The sequence below is a fragment of the Hyperolius riggenbachi genome, chromosome 4 (genome assembly GCF_040937935.1).
Source record: "Hyperolius riggenbachi isolate aHypRig1 chromosome 4, aHypRig1.pri, whole genome shotgun sequence".
Taxonomy (NCBI): Eukaryota; Metazoa; Chordata; class Amphibia; order Anura; family Hyperoliidae; genus Hyperolius; species Hyperolius riggenbachi.
In genome coordinates this window covers 261601799-261624784 of record NC_090649.1, presented here as the reverse complement: position 1 = coordinate 261624784, position 22986 = coordinate 261601799, and the positions used below count along the sequence as shown (strand labels likewise).

The 22986-nt window shown below is 40.6% G+C and overlaps 1 long non-coding RNA gene across 1 annotated transcript; it reads right to left on the bottom strand.

Moving 5' to 3' along the window:
- Positions 1–3178: 3178 nt before the first annotated feature.
- LOC137570704 (uncharacterized) lies at positions 3179–4215 on the bottom strand. Its single transcript, XR_011031147.1, has 2 exons — positions 4098–4215; positions 3179–3259 (listed from the first exon to the last, which is right to left on the bottom strand). It is a non-coding gene; the product is annotated as an uncharacterized lncRNA (long non-coding RNA).
- Positions 4216–22986: the final 18771 nt, after the last annotated feature.

The following is a 22986-nucleotide window of genomic DNA, read 5'->3' as shown; positions in this document are numbered from 1 at the left end:
ATCAAATTTGGTCTGTCCACAATGAAGCAATGACCTTATTATCTTGGGTGTGCCCCCCCCCCTCCCCGAGACACTCATATAGCCGACGGTCATTGCCTCATTGTGATACGCAAACCCCTTCACCGCGGCACGGTAATTATCATGAAGGGGAATTGGCACATGTACATGCCTTTTGTTTTGTTGTTGCAGCTGCAGTGCAACCAGAAAAATTAGGCAGGCATGTACACGCACCAGAAAAATTACTATTAAAAATTCAGGAATCCACCTGGAGTTCTGGACTCTGTTGGTGGTGGCGAAGAAGGCAGTCAAGTGGCCTGCGGGCAGAGGTGCTGTGTGGGGAGCGACTTAGTCTTGGGGCAGGCAGTCACACAGCGTGCAGGCAGAGATGCTGTGTGTGGGGACTGACTTAGTCTTAGGGCGGGCAGTAGCCCTCCGGGATCCATGCCTCATTTATTTTGATAAAGGTGAGGTACTGAATACTTTTGTGACTTAGGCGACTTTTCTTCTCAGTGACAATGCCTCCAGCTGCACTGACTGAAGGTCCTTTCTGACAGGACGCTTGAGGCAGGGCAAGACAGAAGTTGGATGGCAAATTGGGACAGCTCTGGCCACAGGTCAAGCCTGCACACCCAGTAGTCCAAGGGTTCATCGCTGCTCACAGTGTCTACATCCACACTTAAGGCCAGGTAGTCGGCTACCTGCCGGTCCAGGCGTTGATGAAGAATGGATCCGGAAGGGCTAAGGCGAGGCGTTTGACTAAAGAATGTTCGCATGTCCGACATCCCCATGAGATCGCTGGAGTGTCCTGACCTTGCCTGCGTGGACATGGGAGAAGGATTACTGGCAGTGGTACCTTTATTACGTTGTGCTGTGACATCACCCTTAAAGGGATACTGTAGGGGGGTCGGGGGAAAATGAGCTGAACTTACCCGGGGCTTCTAATGGTCCCCCGAAGACATCCTGTGCCCGCGCAGCCGCTCACCGATGCTCCGGCCCCGCCTGCGTTGCCGTGTCCTCGCTCCCGCCCAGTATGGTCTGTGTCTGCTCAGTACACTCCTGGTGACATCAGCGGGAGCGAGGACACGGCAACGCAGGCGCAGTGGTTTTCTGACTTTAAAGTCAGAAATTCCAGAAGTGAACCGGAGGCGGGCCGGAGCATTGGGGAGTGGCTGCGCCAACACAGGATGTCTGCGGGGGACCATTAGAAGCCCCAGGTAAGTTCAGCTCATTTTCCCCCGACCCCCCTACAGTATCCCTTTAAACGCATTGTAAAGCATAGTTGCCAGCTTGATTTGCAAGTGCTGCATCCTTTCTGCCTTCTGGTGAGTTGGTAACATGTCTGCCACTTTGTGCCTATACTGAGGGTCTAGTAGCGTGGCCACCCGGTACATCTTATTCCCCTTGAGTTTTTTTATACGGGGGTCCCTCAACAGGCTGGACAGCATGAAAGATGCCATCTGCACAAAGTTTGATGCAGACGTACTATCCATCTCCTCTTGCTCTTCCTCAGTGACGTCAGGTAAGTCCTCCTCCTCCCCCCAGCCACGAACAGTACCACGGGAACGTTGAGCAGCACTAGCCCCCTGCAATGCCTGCTGTGGTTGTTCTTCTGCAGCTGCCTCCTCCTCCTCCAAAGTAACATCTTCCTCATCATCGGAGTCTGACTCCTCTTTCCCACACGACTCTTCCTCCTTCCCCCTCTGTGCTGCCGCAAGTGTTGAGGAAACATCTGGTTCTAATGAGAATTGATCCCACAACGCTTCCTCCCGTAACTGTTCCTGTTCATGCTCCTCCACAGCTTGATCCACTAATCTACGCACGGCACGCTCCAGGAAGTATGCGTATGGGATCAAGTCGCTGATGGTGCCTTCACTGCAACTCACCAGGTTGGTCACTTCCTCAAATGGCTGCATGAGCCTGCATGTATTTCGCATGAGTGTCCAGTTGTTGGGCCAGAACATCCCCATCTCCCCAGAGTGTGTCCTTCTACTGTAGTTGTATAGGTACTGAGTGATGGCTTTCTCCTGTTCTAACAGGCGAGAGAACATAAGGAGGGTCGAATTCCAGTGAGTCGGGCTATCGCAAATCAGGCGTCTCACCGGCAACTTGTTTCCCCGCTGAATATCGGCAAAGCGTGCCATGGCCGTGTAAGACCGCCTGAAATGCCCACACAACTTCCTGGCCTGCTTCAGGACGTCCTCTAAGCCTGGGTACTTTGACACAAATCTTTGAATGACTAGATTCAGCACATGTGCCATGCAGGGTACATGTGTCTTGTTTCCCCCCCTCCTTTCTCTTGCTCATTGTGTATTCATTAGCTTCCCTCCTCCCAGAGTCTTTTTTTTTTATTTACACATCCAATCACTGAGTCACCTCAGCCTTGCTTGTAAACACAAGTGATCGGCTAGGCAGGGAATACATGGAAGAGAAGGAATATATTATAGATAAAAAGAACTCCCAGCATTCAAAAGAACTCCCAGCAATCAACTTTTTGGCACTGTTTGGCACTAGGGCCAGTGCTCCTAAAGTATGTGATCACTCCAAACCATAACAGCAAAAAAAGTTTTAAATGCAGGATTAGCATCTTTATCACTTAATACACTCAGACCAGTTGCTGTTGAAATTTGATTTTTATGGTGACAATACCACTTTAAACAAACACAAAATTTATTTTGCAGATATAGAAGGCTTTTGCATTATCACAATTATTGCACTACTCAGAGTAACATATAAAGCATTACAAGACAATCGTGGTTGGGGTGTCTTGGCACCCTATGGGAAAAAGAAGATACAGGAGACAAAAAAGGGAGCCCGATAGTGCAGTATGTCAATAGTAGGTGTGTGGAGAAATCAATTGATTGAAAGGGCTACTCACAAAGGAGGGTTGCAAGGGGCAACCGACCACAGGAAGCAGGTGGAGACCATAAACCCGACTCCACTCGGGGTGGTCCTGGACGGACCTGGTTGCGGTCGCTCTCTTAGATGAAAAAGGATGCACAAAACATTAACCGTGGTAAAACAACGGGTGTTCTGTCACCACCCCTCGGACAAACATGTACGGGGGTATAACTATGCACAATAAGGGAAAGAGGCGCCCTGATTTGAATAAAAGCTTTTAAAACCAGTTTAAAAACGAAAAAGAAAAATGAGGTATCTTACCTCAATGACGAAATCTCTGTAAACTTACAAAAGATTTTTATTTGAGCACAGGCAACGCGTTTCGCGGGTCTGAGCCCGCTTCCTCAGGCCAATACAGTGCCTAGAACAGCAGAAAGAGTTCCTCAATGTACATACATATACATATTTCATAAAAAATTATAAAAATAATAACGGTCAGCGTACATATATAAATGAATAAATAGCATAACATGAATTTAATTTGGCAGATTTATCCATGCCCTAATAGTTGATTCCATGCTGTGCATATGCAAACGCATATTTATGCGCACGCACACACACATCAAAGAGAACACACTACTGTGTCTCATATCTAAGGGCAAACTTGATGGTTTAGTCTAAGCTCCATTTGCCGTAATGCACAATACCATTATTATTATGCACCTTCTAGATGAATGATAAATATATAATATATATAGATATATCTATGAAAAAAATAAATTATATACAGACCAAGGAAAAAAAAATAAATAAAAAAAAAATAAAAGGGGGGGGGGGGTTTCCATTGATGATAATGTATGCATCATCAATTAAAAAGAACTAGGAACATAGTGGATAGTATTCTAAAATTAGCCATGCGCCCATAGGAATGATATAATATAAAACACAGATATCTAGCAATGTATAAAAAATATAAACATATATATACACATATATATACAAATATACATATATATACACATACATACACACACAACAACATAAGAAATACTAAAAACTTAGCCAGTTCTAAACAAAGACAAAATCCAGGCAGCGCTGCAAGCATTTCACAGTGTTGCTCTGCATAAGTAAAAGGAACTGGTCACTGACTTTTAAAAGCATTGCAGTACATTGTGCACAGCATAATACATGTTCAGTCAGCAGGGGGAGTAAAAAGGCAGGATACAATGGAGACCAGAAAACAACATTGTAATACTCACCAAATGACAGAAATCATGTAGCATAGGGAGCCTCTACAGGACATTCCCTGTCTCTGCATTATATAACCTTACTTGATTTGTTTAAGCAGCTGCAGGTCTGCACACTCTCAGCAGATTAGGGAAGGGGAGGGTGCGTGATGATGTAATCACAGGAAGTAGTGGTGGGGCCATATTGAAAAGGGGCATAGCATAGGAAGGCAATGTATTTTGCCAGTCCTACGCTGGATTCATAGAAAAGATAGGACCAGGAGTTGATGTATTAAATTATTTGGCCACTAGATGGCGATGGGACTTTCTCATTAGCATCTCATTGCTAGTGGACTGGATTTCTGTTCTCATAGTGATAGATTTTGAACAGTTCGCAACATTTCTAATGGGCGCATGGCTAATTTTAGAATACTATCCACTATGTTCCTAGTTCTTTTTAATTGATGATGCATACATTATCATCAATGGAAACCCCCCCCCCCCTTTTATTTTTTTTTTTATTTTTATTTTTTTCCTTGGTCTGTATATAATTTATTTTTTCCATAGATATATCTATATATATTATATATTTATCATTCATCTAGAAGGTGCATAATAATAATGGTATTGTGCATTACGGCAAATGGAGCTTAGACTAAACCATCAAGTTTGCCCTTAGATATGAGACACAGTAGTGTGTTCTCTTTGATGTGTGTGTGCGTGCGCATAAATATGCATTTGCATATGCACAGCATGGAATCAACTATTAGGGCATGGATAAATCTGCCAAATTAAATTCATGTTATGCTATTTATTCATTTATATATGTACTCTGACCGTTATTATTTTTATAATTTTTTATGAAATATGTATATGTATGTACATTGAGGAACTCTTTCTGCTGTTCTAGGCACTGTATTGGCCTGAGGAAGCGGGCTCAGACCCGCGAAACGCGTTGCCTGTGCTCAAATAAAAATCTTTTGTAAGTTTACAGAGATTTCGTCATTGAGGTAAGATACCTCATTTTTCTTTTTTGTTTTTAAACTGGTTTTAAAAGCTTTTATTCAAATCAGGGCGCCTCTTTCCCTTATTGTGCATTACAAGACAAGGCATTGAAGGTTGCATACAAAACACAGAGTACATAATACTTAAAAAATAGAAGCATATAAATAGCAGCAAGTCTAATTTCTAGATTTTTTATTTATTTATTTATTCATTTGCTTTTAATGAAAGAGGAATTTCCACACTTAACTTTTACGTAAGGAAAATCCTAAACTTAACTCTACGGTGAAAAACAAAACATTCATTAAATATGTATAAAATAATAACATATGTAAGTGATACAAAAGCAATTTGGTAATTTAATGCTGTTAAAATTACTTTACCATTTCAGCTTGTCACCCTCTATGAATGTCTTAGACGCAGTCTAACTCTAACATTAACTAAAACCATCACACCAGCCTCTCCTATTCTCCAAAAATAGCTCTGAGGCTTTGTTCACATCTAAAATCAAAATCGCAGACAGACGCCTCTCCCGGCGCTTACCTGCGCACTACAATTTGGTGTACAGCACTTTTGAACGTGCGTTTGCAGAGAAATTTTATATGAACTCTTTGACCCGGAAAAGAATAAATACAATGTATTTATTCTTAAAAGCTCGTACGCAATTGCCGCATAAAGCGATTTTGATAGCGTTTTTAACTTTTCCTATACCTTCCATCGTAGCAAAAATGCCCTAAAAATGGTACATGCTTTGCTGAGCGTAAAGCAGACAAATTGTGCTGATATGAACTATCCCAAAAGGATTCTTTGCACTAGCAATTTTAGGGCATTTTTTTTTAATCGCCGGCGTTCAAAAAAAAACGAAAAAAGCCCTAGGTGTGAACAAGCCCAAAGACTTTATTACACAGGGATCAGCCACTATGAAAAAATAGTAACACTTCCAGAGGATAAACAAAGTTCATACAGACATCCGATTCTTGTCTAATCTCACTACACGTGAATGGATTGGTTATCAAAATGCATAACAAATGGTACTTCCAGTTACTAACTGGCTAAAGGATTGTACACATGCTAGAGGGTTCTTGGCTTAGATCTGTCCTGATCACATGTCATAAGGTTTGATCAGGACCCAGAATAGGATGTAAGCACTTTAGTACCACAGGTGGAGGAAGAGGAAAGGCGATCCAGCATCTGGACAGGTAAATATAAAACTTCTCCCTGTGCTGACTCTGCATTGGACTTCATTAGGCATCCCAAGATTAACCAACTGAGGGGATGCCCTGCCCTGAGTTATCTCACAAGAGATAACAAAGGCAGGGCTGCTAAAAGGATAAAGGAAAACGTGTTCAAATTAAACTATTAGGCCAAAACATCAATCAATAGATCTAAACAAAAGACATTAAAGAGATTCTGTAACGTCAAAACGTCCCCTGGGGGTACTCACCTCGGGTGGGGGAAGCCTCAGGATCCTAATGAGGCTTCCCACGCCGTCCTCCGTCCCTCAGGGGTCTCGCTGCAGCCCTCCGTACCAGATGACGTCAATATTTACCTTCCCGGCTCCTGCACAGGCGCTCTGACGGCTGTCGGCTCCGAAGTAAGCGGAAATACCCGATCGCCGTCGGGTCTGCTCTACTGCGCAGGCGCCGGAAACTTGCGACTGAGATCGGGTATTTCCATCTACTTCGGAGCCGAAAGCAGCCACAGCGCCCCCGCTAGAGCCAGCAAAGGTAAATATTGAATTGACAGCCGAGTCTGTCGCCGGCTGTTCGGAGGGCTGCAGCGAGACCCCGTGGGACAGAGGATGGTGTGGGAAGCCTCATTAGGATCCCGAGGCTTCCCCTACCCGAGGTGAGTACCTCCCAGGAGATGTTTTTGATGTTACAGAGTCTCTTTAAGGAAAGCCAAGTATGACATCAGACCAAACAGACCAATGGGAAGCCTTGGAGCCAGACTTAACCAGTTCTCAACCACCTAACGCCAATGCGCAGTGGGAGCATGGCTCGCTGGGGACCACCTAATGCTGATTGGCATCAAAGTGCGGTGGGCGGAATTAGCAGGGAAAGTGGGCTCACTCATGTGCGCGTACCCTGCGCAGACACAGAACAGGGATCTGTAATCAGCCTGCCAGCCATGATCAGAGTTGGCAGGCTGAAATAAAGAAAAAAAAAGTAAAATATATGTGTACAGCGCTGCGATCTAGAGCAGTGCTGTACAGAGACCATCGCTGTCACTTTACTGTTCCTAGCAATGGCTCACAATCTAATAGCATGCATTGGCTGATGCCTATGCATGTATAATGTAGTGTATGTATCGCAGATACGTGATAAGTAGCAATAAGTAGCAATAAAGTTATTGGCGAATGAATGGGAGGTGAACGTTGCTCGGATGCATGAGATTTTCGGCACTGCGGTGCTGAACCGGTTAAATGATCATCTTTCATTAATAAAACAAAAAACATAAAGCTTGCAGCAGCAATCAGAGACCACCAAAAGACAGCTCTATTAAGGGGAAGAAAACGAGGTAAAATTCATTTGGGTGCTAAGTTCTATGACTGCAAAATAAACTGTTTAAGCTGCGCAGTGCTGAATTGTTAAAAATGGTCTGGTCAATAGGGGGTTGTAAACCTCTGGTCCTCAAGAGGTTAAATATGCTTTTGACTCTAGCTATATTTAGTATATAGCGGTGTGTGGTAGCGGGTACACGGAGATCTCTAATGAAGCTCATAACATTAAAGGATATTGACGTGGGAAATTTTTTTTAAAGGTAAGTATTCATGGTTAATTAGGAGTATTAAAGGACCTTTTTCATGTTTATGTTTTTATTTCATTAACCCTTTGTGGAAATGGGCAAGATTAATTTCTCCTGAGGAGGGGCTGGCATCTGGGAGTCCCCTTTTTGCCGCCATCTTCAGTCTTCTCTGTATTCTGTACTGTGCCCTGTAAGTTCGGCCAGCCGCAGCCAGTCTGAGCATGCTCAGAGTGCTCTCTCCATCTCTTATCGGAGGAGAATAGTACTGCGCAGGTGCAGTACTATCCTTCACCAGGGAGAGAGATGGAGGGAGCTCACTGCGCTTGCTCAGAATGGTCTGGCCGCCACTGGACGAACTTACAGGACCCGGTACTGAGGACAGCGGTGTGGGAGCGATCTGTGCGGATGGGGCTAGAGGAAACCCCAGGTATGTACTGTATAAAACTTTGATTATATTTGTCTCTGGTTCACCTTAAGGCAGAGATGTAATCACAAGGTCGTAATCTGCATCCCTGCTCAACAGTTTATTTTCACTTCAGGTTTGTATTGAAGCAAACAGTGGTCACACAAAATGTTGGCACAGGATGGGAGAAGGGGGATCCTCTATACATTTCAATAATTGTTTTTCTTTGTTTTTCTAAACTGTTGCCATATCTTTTACTTGGCTGTTGTAAGTTACACTAAGCAAATGCAACTGAAAACAAAACAAAACATTGTTTTGCATATATCTTCATTTCATGATGCTACACAAAACATTTGAATCTTCTAAAGGGCTTTTTCTATTGTATACTCACTGGAGTGGCATTTAACTACCTGTGCAGTTGGTTGGATTGCTGCTTGAATTTTGCTGCAAAATAGAACATTTTGTTTTTCTGAACTGAAGATGTATATATCCTGATGTAATTCTTCAACTCATCCAATGCATTGTATTATAATGAATTACTGCAATATGAGACATACGGATATGTGAAAAATATGAGACATACGGATATGTGAAAAATAAGTGAAAGTTTGTGAATATCATCTAAATTAAACAGAATCTTAGCAACATAACATAGCTGAGAGATGTAAGGGTATTAAGCATGATTGATGTTTGTTGGTAAAGGAAAATGAAAGATCCAGTACCTGCAGACGATGTACTCAGTGACTCATGATGCTTTATGGGGATGTTTAAAGCTTTTACAGCACTACTTGTTTTTATGTAAGAGTTGATTTTATTGCTGGAATCAAAGGCCAATGACATTTTGATTCCATAAAGCATACACAAAAGACTTTTAACTCAACAGTGTGAAATCATGAACTATAACACTGCACATTTAAAAATGTAAAAAAAGGTTATCAATTCCAATTTAAAAATTTTCTAATCCATAACACTGTCAAGGATATCTTGACGTTGTCCTTTGTTGAATAAAATAAATGCACTATGAAATCTAAGACATGAATTTGGTCATAGAGTGTAACTTGGAAATATTTTCATTCGGAATAATACATTGTAAAATCCATTTTGGTTACAATGGTTAATCATTTTAAAGAATAACTCCCAATAAAATGGTCAAGTTTAAAGCCATGTATGCTTTCTTGGGATAATCAATTATATGCAAATATAATTTACAATACCTTGTCTTGAAACCAGTTTTTTGACACTGTAGTGAGCTAGCCATAGTGGAATGGACCACCATATTATTTGTATCTGCCAAAAGGCTCAGCAGCTATCTGTGCTATGGGTTCTGCTTATCAAAAAACATGAAATACCCCATTGTTGCACACAAGATTCGAAAATAATACATTTTAAGCTTCTCAGCTGTAAAATATCATAAACTAGAACCCTCAAGAAGAGATAATATTGTATAGATTGAGAAACAGCTGTATGGTATTACTTTGACAACATGGTTACTGCTCCAATTAAACTGACCTATAATATAAATCGACCCCAAACATAAGTCAACCTCATCTATAAGTCGACCCAAAAAACTCAAGTATAAGTCCGCCCAGGAAGGTTAATTGCTGCAAGTGGGGACCATGAGGGTTACCGGCTGCACTTGGAGAGCAGGGGACAGACGAGCTCTGATCCATGTCTATAAGTTAGGGTCTCCTATGTTTTGATTCCGTGAGTCAGACCTACATTTCTTGACATATAGCTGAGGATATATACATAATCATTTTTAAGTAGATATGGACATCTTTCTGAAAATGTGATCATCACGTGAACTAACTTCAGTTTAATATTTACTGGTGAGACAGATCACTAGAAATAGTAATTTTCACCCACAATTTATTGAAACTTAAGCTGGGTGTATGCAGAGATATATAGTCACTTGAGTGATTGCAGAATCACACTGCTAAAAATGAATTTATTCTAGATTGAAGCTGGTCATGCAGTGCATGATCTGTCTTTGGAATGAGAAACCCACATATATAGAGGTTGAATTTCCTATACAGAGTCTAGGGTGAGAGGAAAAGAAGACCTGACCTGTCTTTATCACAAAGAAACACTCCTGACTTCCATATTTCACAAAAATGAACATCTATGATTGATTGACCCAAGCATTGATGTTTGTGTAAGAAGAATCATATGAAGATTTTAGACTGTGGAGATACACCTGTCATGGTAGATGTGTACAAAGCATATGACATCTGATGATTCAACAAAGGAAAGAAAAAAATCCATATTCACCCAAATCAAAGAGAAAGAAACAAAATAAATCCTTTTTACAGGATTCATTTAGCAAAGAACATGAAAGAATGAGTTCATTATGAAACCATACTCAAATAAACTTATTGATATTTGGAGAGTGTTAAATGGTAACAATAAAGATTATTCTTTTTATTCTAGGGTTCATGATACTTATACCAGATTAGATATGTTTCTTGTAAACCAAGATCAGATAGATGACTTTTATGGCTCCGAGATTGGTAGGTTTACATTCTCGGATCATGCCCCAGTGTTCATCAATTTAAAATTAAATGCTGTACCGACTAGAATATATAACTGGAAACTTAATAATGAATTGCTTAATGATATGGAAGTTTTAAAGGAAATTGAAAACACAATAAGTAACTTCTACAAGGAGAATAGATCTCCTGGAATGAGTGAAGCCACTCTTTGGGATACATTAAAATGTGTCCTAAGAGGGGTTTTCATAAAACATAGCTGTAGAAAGAATAGGGAAAGGAACAGTAAAATACAAAAACTTCTGGGCTCTATAAAAATTCTGGAAGCTGAGTATAAAAGCCATGGTTCTGGGAAAACTTATGATGAACTGATTAGGTTAAGGGAAGAATTAAACGGGCTTCTTAACAAAAAATGTGCTAATATATATAAAAAGTCTCAAAAATTGTATGCAATTGGGCTTAATAGACCAGGGAAATTCATGGCAGAACATCTTCGCCGGGATAAAGCAGAGAAATGTATAGAAAAAATTCTAAAATCGAACGGCAGTTGGGCAAATAGCACTCAAGATATAGCTGATACTTTTTTCAGCTATTACAGTAAGCTGTATGCAAAAGACCCCCCTTTTGCCGAGAATCTAGTCACCGATCTGTTTAAATCTGTGAGTCTTACACAAGTCAGGGAAGAGGACATGGTAAATTTAGACTCTCCTATAAATAGTCAGGAATTTCTGGATATAGTGTCGAGTTTGGAGAACAATAAAAGCCCTGGTCCTGACGGATTTTCGGCAGAATTTTATAAAAGATTCTCCAAAGATTTAGCTGAACCATTCTGTATTATGACGAATGTTAATTATACACCAGTTACCTTTTCTCAATCTACAAACACTGCAGCTATCTCTTTATTACATAAGGAGGGAAAACCGAGGACAGCCTGTGAAGGTTATCGCCCGATATCGATTATTAATATCGATGTTAAAATATACTCCAAAATTCTTGCAGTCAGATTAGAGGCAGTAATGGAAACAATTTTGGAGGGGCAGCAGTCTGGCTTTCGGAAAGGCAAACACTCTCGTGATAATATCTATTCCATCTGTAGCTTTATTTATAGTTGCCAGAACTCTCATACAGAAGCTGTCCTGGCAAGTTTGGACGCCGAAAAGGCTTTTGATATGGTTTCCAGGGATTTTTTATTTATGGTTTTGAGAGAATATGGTCTGGGGGTAAACTTGATAGAACGCATACAAAAACTGTATATGAACCAGCACGCATTTGTGAAAACGAATGGTTTTCCCTCCAACGAATTTCCGGTTTCTAGGGGAGTTCGTCAGGGCTGTCCTCTATCCCCATACCTTTTCAATTTAGTTATTGAGGTACTGATTCAACTAATTCAGAGAGATGACACGATTCACGGATTGGTCCAGAACCATATGAAAGTTAAAGTTCTGGCATACGCCGACGACTTAATGTTGTTACTTACTGATCCGAGTAATTCTTTTCCTAGTGCCATGGAGCATGTTCTGAATTTTGGCAAGATATCAGGATTTAAGATCAATTCTGAAAAAACCTTAGTTTTGGACTTAAATTGTACCCTTGCCACAAAGGAACTTATAAGTTGTAGATATAGTGTGGGCTGGAATAATAAGTTCATGAAATATCTTGGTATAAAGATTGATAAAAATCTGAATAATCTTTTTCATCTTAATTACGGGAGTATGATTACTGAGTGCAGAAACCTTTTAAACAACTGGGATCGACCCTGTTTTAACAGTATAGGTAGGGTTGCTATCATCCAGATGATGATCACACCCAGAATGATGTTCCTATTCCAGAATTTGCCGATTTCTGTTCCAAAACTGTGGTTTAAAGACTGCCACAGATTATTTCAGGAATTTATATGGCATAAAAAAAAAGCTAGAATTTGTTACAGAACTTTAACTAAGGATAAACATCATGGAGGATTAGGTGCTCCTGATCTATACAATTATTACCTAGCTGTCCATCTGAGTAGGGTCTTGTCTTGGCGACTGGATGATCCGACCAATATATGGTCCAAATTGGAGCTAGGATGGATTGAAAATAACATTGTATCCTCTTGGAATCCTAAAATATTATTTACATTTTCTAAACGTATTTCTCATCCCTTAATAAAACCAACTATACTTGCGCTCTATAACTATATTAGACCCAAAAAGGGTGTCAGGAGGATGTCCCCAATTATATCCCTGCAAAGCTTAGGAATACCGCAATTCAGGGATAAGGTCTGGTTGTCCAGACTAGGTCTGTCAGAGTGGTCCACTCTTGGTGAGCTGACTCAATTGTTTGATTCAAATACGGCAGAGGGGGTGTCTATTCAAGTTTATAGAGATCCTTTAGAGTCCTTTTATATGGCCCAAGCACGAAGTATATTGGGCGGCAGTTTAAAAAAAGAATTTGGTGAGATAAGATCCTCATCTAATGAATTAGAAGCCTTGTTTATGAAGAGGATAGTGCCCCCTAAAGTGGTTTCTAAGATCTATGATATTCTTCAAAAGGGGGATGAAGCTGTGCGTCCACCTATTTTTAATAGGTGGGAGCGCGACCTTAAGACATCAATAAGTGATCAAGAATGGAAACATATCTTAGATAGAATCTGGCTTTCAAAATTATCCGCCTATCAATTAATCCAATATAAACTTGTGATGCAGTGGTATCAGACTCCAAGTAGATTTATAAAAGGAGGGCAAAGCTCTGAAAATCTTTGTTGGAGATGTAGTGATCCTGCACCTAATTATTTACATATGTGGTACTACTGTCCAAGAATTCAACAGTTTTGGAATTGCATTTTTCATTACATTGATGAACATTTTGATCTTAATCTCGATGCCAATATATTCACGGCATTATTTGGTTGTGGTATAGGTGTAGGCAATGGTATAGAAGATGACTCAATATGGAAACTTGTAAATATTGCACTGCTGGTTGCGCGAAAAATGATTGCAGAACAATGGAAAACTATATCTATGCCTGGTTTGAATGAATGGAGGGATAAGATTTCTTTTTATTTAAGAATGGAGGAAAATAATGATGCAGATATATTGGACGACCAATCGGACTCCCCCGTAAATTTCTACAGATTATGGTTTTCCATCCTAGAGAAATAGCCTATGAGGGATAATTATTTTTTGCTATTAGTGAGATATCCAGAGCTTATTACGTGTAGACAGAATATTACTCCATTGTTTAATCTGTGGCTGTTTTTGTCCTTTTTTTTTTTTTTTTTTTTTGTCTGAGTTTGTCTGTTTGTTTCTTGTTGTTGTTTTTGTTTGTTTTTATTTGTAAAAGCGCATGTACTAAATGGTCCAAAATATGCATATTTATAATTAAACATTTAAGCAGACTATGATGCAAAATTGGCCCAAGCAAAAGAGCACGCTGATGAAGCTGATTTTATATAGCTCGGGCCCCGTTATGAAACGGAAAATGCTGATTGTCTGAAAAAAAAAAAAAAAAAATTATGAAACCATAATAATAATAATAATAATTATGTGGTGTCATGTTGCAGTGCGTGGTTGGATCTAACTAGGACCTAAGGAACAAAGGTGCCCATTAATGATACAATTGTAATTGTTCAATCTTACCACTTCTATGTAATATGAGGGACTACTAAGAAGTCCTTTCAAAGTATATTTAATCAGCTTACCCATCTATTACATTCTGGTGTTAATGCTTGAGGCTGCATTTTCAGTAAGAATACAAATCTCAAATTTACTGAGATGTGGTCAGTATATATTTAGCTAAGATCCTTCCACAAGCTTTGGGAGTATGTTTCTTTTCTATCCGATCAAAGCAACCTCGTTAAGCTCCTCCCTGGTTCAGCAGCATGAACAACCTTCCTCCTCCAGAATCTCCCAATGTAGGCATATCTCTTCATGTGACTTGCTGACATGTGACATAATTTACACATGCTTGTATGGTGGCACAAATTTGGGTCAGTGTGGAGAGGGAAGGGGCAGCCACATTGATGGAAGGAAAGGAATAGGTAACAATAATGGATATTTTTGTTCATGCCCCACTGCACAACTGATTACATAATACTTTTATCTGGGAAAGACATGAGAACCTAATTCTCCATGCATACATATGGGAGGGCGGATCGAACGGGCCACCTGTCCTTCCCCTCTAATGCCTGCCCCTTTCTTTAGGTTTGCCTAAATGCTAGTGATTCATTATGATTACAGAAAATGTCATGTTAAATGTCATAATTACAGCCACACATAACATAATTATGATTTAGAAATCCAAATCATTTCCCATAATCAGTTTGTAATTTTGCATAGTCACGCGTATTTTCGCAACAATTTTAGCAGTTAACAGTAAAACCCCCATATATGCTATCATCACCAAAATTACTACTCATGTTAAGGGAAATAATGGAAATAAATCAAAACATTTCAAACAGACCTTGTAGTTTTTGAGAAAATTGATTTTGAAATGTCAAAGGAAAATGGTTTTAAATTTTAAAGGGAACCTAAACTAACACTAATGTCCTCAGTTTAACTTACCTGGGGTTTCTTCCAACTCCTGTAGTCATCCTGGTCCCTCACTGTCATTCCTCTATTCCCATTTTAGCTGCTGTGCTCCTGCAAAATCTGTCCCACTCAGCAAGTTGCAGGCTCCTGCTCATGCATAGCCCTAGCTGCACGCATTCTCAATCGAACTCCCTTGATTGGGAGCATTCGGCACATGCAAGCGCAGAATACTCCCAGCTACAGAAGCATGATAGAGGGGCTAATGGTCTGGGGCCATGCCTGCAGCTTTCGGATGGGCCCAACGGCTGAATTGAGAATAGCAGAAAGACAGCCAGGGACCAGGACAACTACAGGTAGCTGGAAGAAGCCAATTGAGAATCTGTGGAAAGAGCTAAAGATCAGGGTGATGGCAAGAAGACCCTCCAACCTGAAAGATTTGGAGCTCATTGCTAAAGATAATTGGGCAAAAATACCTGTGGAGACATGCAAAAACAAGCTGGTCTGCAATTATAGGAAGCGTTTGATTGCTGTAAGAGCCAATAAAGGCTTTTCTAATGGGTATTGAGAAGGGTATGAATAATTTTGGACTTTGCTCAAATGCAAATAAAAGTTAAGAAATTCAACCACCTTTAAGAACAATATAGTTTCATGGCGAGGAATGGTTTCCATTAACAGCTTGCATGCAACCTATTAAGTACTCGTCTCTCCCACTGGAAACCAACATCCTCCTCTAGTGGTAGACAGGTCATGTGTATGCTTGGTGTGTATTCGACCCCACAAGTGGGGCTTGCACTCTTTTGCAGGTAGGCTCTAGTCTGTTTTTAAGTAGCGCTGCTCATTTCCTCGCTATGTACTAATGTAATTCGTTTTTGGTCAGCTGCTCCCACTTAACAGCCATGCTTTTGGCATATATGCAAAGCTTCTGTTTGGGTTCAAGGTGCGTTTGTAGTTCCTGGGGGGGCTCAGCGCATCTCTGATGGAGGCCATTTGGAGGCGGCCTGGTGTTGCGCTGATCCACCTTTTGCGCAATTTTCAATTTTCGATTTTATTTGATTAGCCGCACCCAGGCTATGCATATACATAGGTTAGGATTTAGTTAGTGTTAGGCCCCTCCCATGGAGGATTGACTTCTTCGCAGTGGGAGGGACGAGTACTTAATAGGTTGCATGCAAGCTGTTAATGGAAACCAACATCCTCCTCTAGTGGTAGACAGGTCATGTGTATGCTCGGTGTGTATTCGACCCCACAAGTGGGGCTTGCACTCTTTTGCAGGTAGGCACTAGTCTGTTTTTAAGTAGCGCTGCTCATTTCCTCGCTATGTACTAATGTAATTTGTTTTTGGTCAGCTGCTCCCACTTAACAGCCATGCTTTTGGCGTACATGCAGAGCTTCTGTTTGGGTTCAAGGTGCGTTTGTAGTTCCTGGGGGGGCTCAGCGCATCTCTGATGGAGGCCATTCGGAGGCGGCCTGGTGTTGCGCTGATCCACCTTTTGCGCAATATAGTTTCATGACCGCAAACACTTTTATAAGTTTCAGAGTCCCCTACACATTGCTGTTACTTTGTAGCAACCCTGATCTAAGATTTCTTGTTAATCACTAAACAATTTGAAAACATAGCATTAGAGTAGTTTTTAATACAGTTTTTAATACATGGACTGACTGCTAATCTACACCATATTATACTTCCTTAGACTGAATAATTGTTTTTCTTTAATTGCAACCCTCAACAACAAAAATTGTATCACTGACTATCTAATAATAACTATTGTCTTGGAAATTTTGTCTGCGAGACTTTTTGCTGTATCAAAGTCTGTGCAACATATGCTCAGCATCTATTGTGTACATTTCTGATTGCATCAAATATTAAATACTACCTTTTCTTTGGGACTTGTTAGTGTCTCATTGAAAAGTTGCCTACGGCACTTACAAGATGTGTTGTGAAAAGTGCTTTTGATTATCATTTTGGATTGCCACCTTGACAGTTTGGTTAGGTTTTGCAAGCCAAAGCATAAGAAAATACACATTTCCATCTCTTTTGGTTAAATCGCTTTCCCAGAAGACATCAGTTTAGAAATACAGCAAAAGTAATGTCTTCATGATAAGACTATTAAATAGCATGTTTGAAGTTGGGTTTGCAGTTCATTAAAAAACGTGAGTACCTATTTGCAAAAAGAACATCAATATTGTATTTATCTCATAATCATAATGGGGATTAACAACCTTATACTCTCTCTCTCAGTCTCTTTATATACAGTATATGTATATACAATATACACACTGTAATATATATATATATATATATATATATATATATATATATATATATATATATATATACATACATACATACATACAATACTGTATATGTATATATATATATATATATATATATATATATATATATATATATATATAATTTTAATTTTTTTTTTCATTTTTTTTAAATCGCGGCAAAAGAAATATAAATATACATACAACTATTATTAGCTACATTTTCATTGTATAATTGAAGATAGGAAATAACTTTAGCCATCATATATAAAATTAATTGTTGTCCTGAAAATGTTAATATACTTATGAATGTATTTTTTGCTAAGTTGTCTAAAATAGGGATTGCTTTAAGGTGCTCATCAATGGTAGTGATGGAGGAACATGAGGAAATAACGGTTGTGCATTGTTTGCGAATTTTACAGAAAAATTACCCGACTCACGTTTGCGGTGAGCCTCATTGACTTCAATGGTAGGCAAACTTCTAAAACCTTCAGGGCATCTCTGCAGCCACAATTTCTTTAAAAAAGGTGTACCAAGGGGGAGACAGATTAATGATAAAATAATTGTTTCACACAAAAACATAGTTTTATTTAATAGTATATATATATTTAGCTGTGACTAAGGAGCCTTGTGCCTTGTGCCTTGTCCTGACCAGTCTCCCAAAGTAGCACCCATGGCCATCCATTAAAGCCGGATCACCCACAAGGCAATCCTAGGATGTTGCCTAGGGCCTGGAGAGAGTCTAGGGTCCTGTTGGATACATACATCCCTCTCATACATCCCTCTACCCATCACTCCTGCCTCACCGATTGCTCCCTTTGGGCTCCACAATTCTTCTCATAGCTTTTATTTTGGAGAAAAGTCAATCAAGTGAGCATTCTTTGTTCTTCTTAAAAAAAAAACATGTTTAACCACTTGATGACCCAGCCTTTACCCCCCCTTAAGGACCAGCGCTGATCTCGCTGACCTGTGCTGGGTGGGCTCTACAGCCCCCAGCACAGATCAAACACCAGGCAGAGTGACCAGATCGCCCCCCTTTTTTCCCCACTAGGGGGATGATGTGCTGGGGGGGTCTGATCGCTCCTGCCTGCGTGTGGCTGGTGGGGGGGGGGGCACCTCAAAGCCCCCTCCACCGCAGGATTCCTCCTCTTCCTCTCCTCCCTCCCTTTCCCGGAGATCGGAGGCTGCACAGGAACGGATCTGTCTTGTGCAGCCTCTAACAGGCTCCTGCCTGTCATGTGACAGCGATCCCCGGCCGCTGATTGGCCGGGGATCGCTGATCTGGTACAACGCTGCTACTGCTAGCAGCGTTGTACAAATGTAAACAAAGCGGATTATTTCCGCTTTTGTTTACATTTAGCCTGCGAGCCGCGATCGGCGGCCCGCAGGCTATTCACGGAGCCCCCCGCCGTGAATTGACAGGAAGCAGCCGCTCACGCGAGCGGCTGTTTCCTGATTAACTAACCTGCAGCCGGCGACGCAGATCTGCGTCGCTGGTCCTGCAGCTGCCACTCTGCCGACGCGTTATGAGTGCGCGGTCGGCAAGTGGTTAATACCCCTAAAAAAGGTATCTCGTTCTGAATTGTGTATGCAGAATACACCTTGAATAATCTGCCATTTCCTGATGGAAGTTTGAGTGGATTATTCTGCAAATTTGTTTCACCAGTATGATAAAACCATACATCTATTACTCAAGATGCAAGCGTTACTATAGCTGTCACATAACCTAAAGTATTACTTGTCACAAGCCCTCTAGATGAACAGCTGTCATTGCCCTGGGTGTCTGTATCACTGAGACTGCACACACGAAAGTGTAAGACATATCAGCCCTATATCAAGGTAACAGTTTTCCCACAGACAGCTGCACCTCTCACCCACAGTGCATCATACCTGCTCCACGATGCTATGTAATGTTACTCTAAGGAAAGTAGGCTTATAAATTCTCGAGAAGTGGAATAATTTAATCTGCAAAAGTAATTCATTTCCTTAAAATAACAGAAGCATAAGTGTGCATTAGAGATAATTCCAGTAGTAACTAAGAAAAGGAAATGGGAGCAGGAATGTGCATGGAGCAGAGCATTACAGATTCCTACAGTAAAATAATTAATTGAGGAATAGATATAGATTGTGAGAATTTTAAATTGTATAAATCTAAAAACCTGAACTGTACATCAGTGCCCCACTAAGCTCTTGTCGGTCATCATCTAATTTGATTCACATTGATTTTAATGTGTCACAAACGAGGAATGCCAACAAGAAGTTAAATCATTCCGCTGTATGAGATTAAAATCACACATGTAATTAGTGTGGCTCTTTTAAGTTGTTACTTATTAATGCACCTGGTAACTACTTGAAGGTCTGGGAAATGTGACATGTTAATGGTCCTTGCTGAATTGAGAACTGTTGCAACTGGCAGAAATTAGAGAGATTTACTTAAAGCGGAAAATAACCCAGCATTTCATCTTTGTTCTAAAACATTATTTCCAGCATATTATATGCAACCAGCATTTTTTTTTTTTACTAGACCAGCATTCGAAGGGTTACACACAGGGCTGGAAAGTTCAGTGCAGTGAAATGTGGACGCATCCGAAGTTGTAGATTATGTTATCTTGTGTTTACTTAAATGTATCAAGTGAGGAATGTGACATATTCTCTGACTGTGGAGAAGCTGCTGGAGACAGAGAGACACTGAAAGCATGTCTGCTTGCAATACATAATGAATAAAACCAGAAATTAATAAAATGCAAAGTCAGCTCACAAGGCAAAAAACTGTACTTTTGGGAACCTATAATTTCAAAATGAATAATAATACTTATGCACAAATGCAAATATGATAACCGTAGGCATATAAAAAGTAGGAAAACATGTTTTTATTGAATATTATGTCAGGGTTTTAAACCACTCTAACTCCACTTTACATGAGCATATGTTTATATAGAATAAATGTAAAAGAATGTATGTACATTGGCCTCCTTCTTGAAAGCACATATACAATGTATAATTAGCTCTATCTCACCTAGGTGCATGACGTCTGGCATATATTGTACAGAGTGATGTCCTGTAAAGCACTCCTATCTCCTTACCTGTAATCTTGTAACCCTTTCCCCAGCCTGATTTATACTTTTTTCCAGTCCTTGTTCTATATCTTATACCTGTTTAGGTTAAAGAATATGATACATTTTAATGCATACATAGGCCCATATGCAATTAACTTTTTCTCCTACATTTTCTCCTAGGATATCATTTATTCATCTTTAAAAAAAACAAAAAACTTTTCAGCACTCTGCAATTAAAAAAGTACTAAATACTAGGTGAAATAGTGCTGTCAATAAGCATTTTCTTGCTTGCTGGTGGCTAAAAGGCATTTTATTGACAAGCTGGTAGAATATCAAATAGGAGAAAACTCAGGAGAGAAAGTTAATAGCATATGGGCCCCGAGGTGTGGGGAGGCTTTATAAGCCTAGTACACGGCATGCATCAGGCTAGTGTATATGTTCTGGCCAGAACCCGAAGTTTGGCCACTTCACATTGTGGCTGGCCACTTCGGGTCAATGTGCGAAGTGGCTGCGGCGCTGCGGCCAATGTCCGAAATGAGCCGAATCCTGGCGGCTCCGATCATTTTTCCCAGCGCTGGCTCCACTCCCTGCCTCCCTGCTATCAGCTTTCAGTCAGCCGAGTCGTTCGTGGCTGCAGGAAAGCAGAGCGGTGAACACTGCAGAAATTGCTTCTGTCAGCACCCGCTCTGCAGGGACGAAAGAATTCCTGCTTTCCTGCCTTTGCCTCCCTGCAGCCACGAACTACACTGGGGGGGGGGGACGCATGTGTCCCCCGGCTGTCAGAAGCCAACAGCAGGGAGGCAGGGTGCGGAGCCAGCGCCGGGGAAAATGATCGGAGCCGACAGGATTCGGCTCATTTCGGACATTGACCGGCCAGAACCCAAAGCGGCCAGCCACAACACGAAGTGGCCAAACTTCGGGTTCTGGCCATGACATATACATGAAACCCAGTACTGCTAGTTAAAGTTTAATAAGTAAGGGCTCTGCCTCTGACACCGGAGACCAGGGTTCAGATCTTGGCTCTTCTTGTTCAGTAAACCAGCACCTATTCAACAAGGAGTCCTTGAACTAAACTGCCTAACACTGCAACTGCCTGCCTAGTGGCTCTACCTCAAGCGCTTTGAGTCCACCAGGAGAAAAGTGCAATATAAATGAAATGTTATCTTGTCTTGTCTAAATTCTGCAAGCGCATTACAGCAGTGTCACACTATTTCCTTTATTAAAGGTTACCAGAGGAATTACCTCCTTTTACTTTATTTTTTAATTGTCTAGCAGCTAGTAAAGGAAAGTCTATTGGATTAGTCAGGAACAAAACTAATGCAGTTGCTCTCTACATGAAGTGCACTATTTTTACTTTCTGATCAGACAAGGATATCATGGTTATTGTGATATTATCTGCTGTTCAGGAAGCAGCACTGTGATTTCTAATATTTGCAAATCAAACAAAAGTACAAATAATTACTTGTTACTGAGCAGACTTCCCTACACTGACCTCAGGCTGTGATGAATTACTTGTGGATGGCCGGGATTTCATGCTTTATGAACACAGCCAGATTTTGGTTATGACTACCTACCAAGAACAGAGCCACAAATGAAAAGTAATTACAGATTTACAAACGTTTAAATGGTATATAATTAAAGCATGTATGTAGCCTAACACTACCCTTCCTCTAACCTGTTTCCATGGTGTAACTAAGTTTTCTTCATCAACTTTTAAGACTTGATTTAAATTCAGATAATAAATGGTTCCTGTGAATGCTTATGCATACTTGAGCTATTTCAAGCCCATTTGCAAACTACATTTTAACCACTTTACCACCATAGTTGTGTGTATCTACGCCCCTTTTAACACCCTTTCCCCACCAGGGGCGTAGATACACGCACCCCCCGCCACTACCGCCGCTGTCCGCGCTCCCGCTCGCTCATGCGCACACTCCCGCGCTCGTGAATGCCACCGCCCGCTCGCCCGAAGATCAATGAACGGGAAAAACCATTCCCGTTCATTGATCTAAGCCCCCCCAGCAATGATCGGCTGCTTCTATTAAAAAAAAAACGTTTCCCAGCCTCAATGAACTTCCTGTAAGCATACTTCCTACGCTTACAGGTTGCATGAACAAAAAATTACTGTGGCCATCTTGTGGCCAAAAAGTAAAACTACACCCAAAAACATTGCGATTGCTTGCGCACGATATCCAGCACAAATCGGTGCTAACTCAGCGGTGCAAAGGTTATCACGCCTAAAGTCTTTTAGGCGTGATAACTGAGTTATCACCGCTTTGTGAATCAGGCCCATAGTGTTATATTATAAATTAATTCATTACCTCCCACACTCCCAATTTATTTATTTTTTGTAATAAAAAGAAAAAAAATTACAATAAAAAAATACATAAATAGTTACCTTAGGGACTGAACGCTTTAAATATTTATGTCAAGAGGGTATAACAC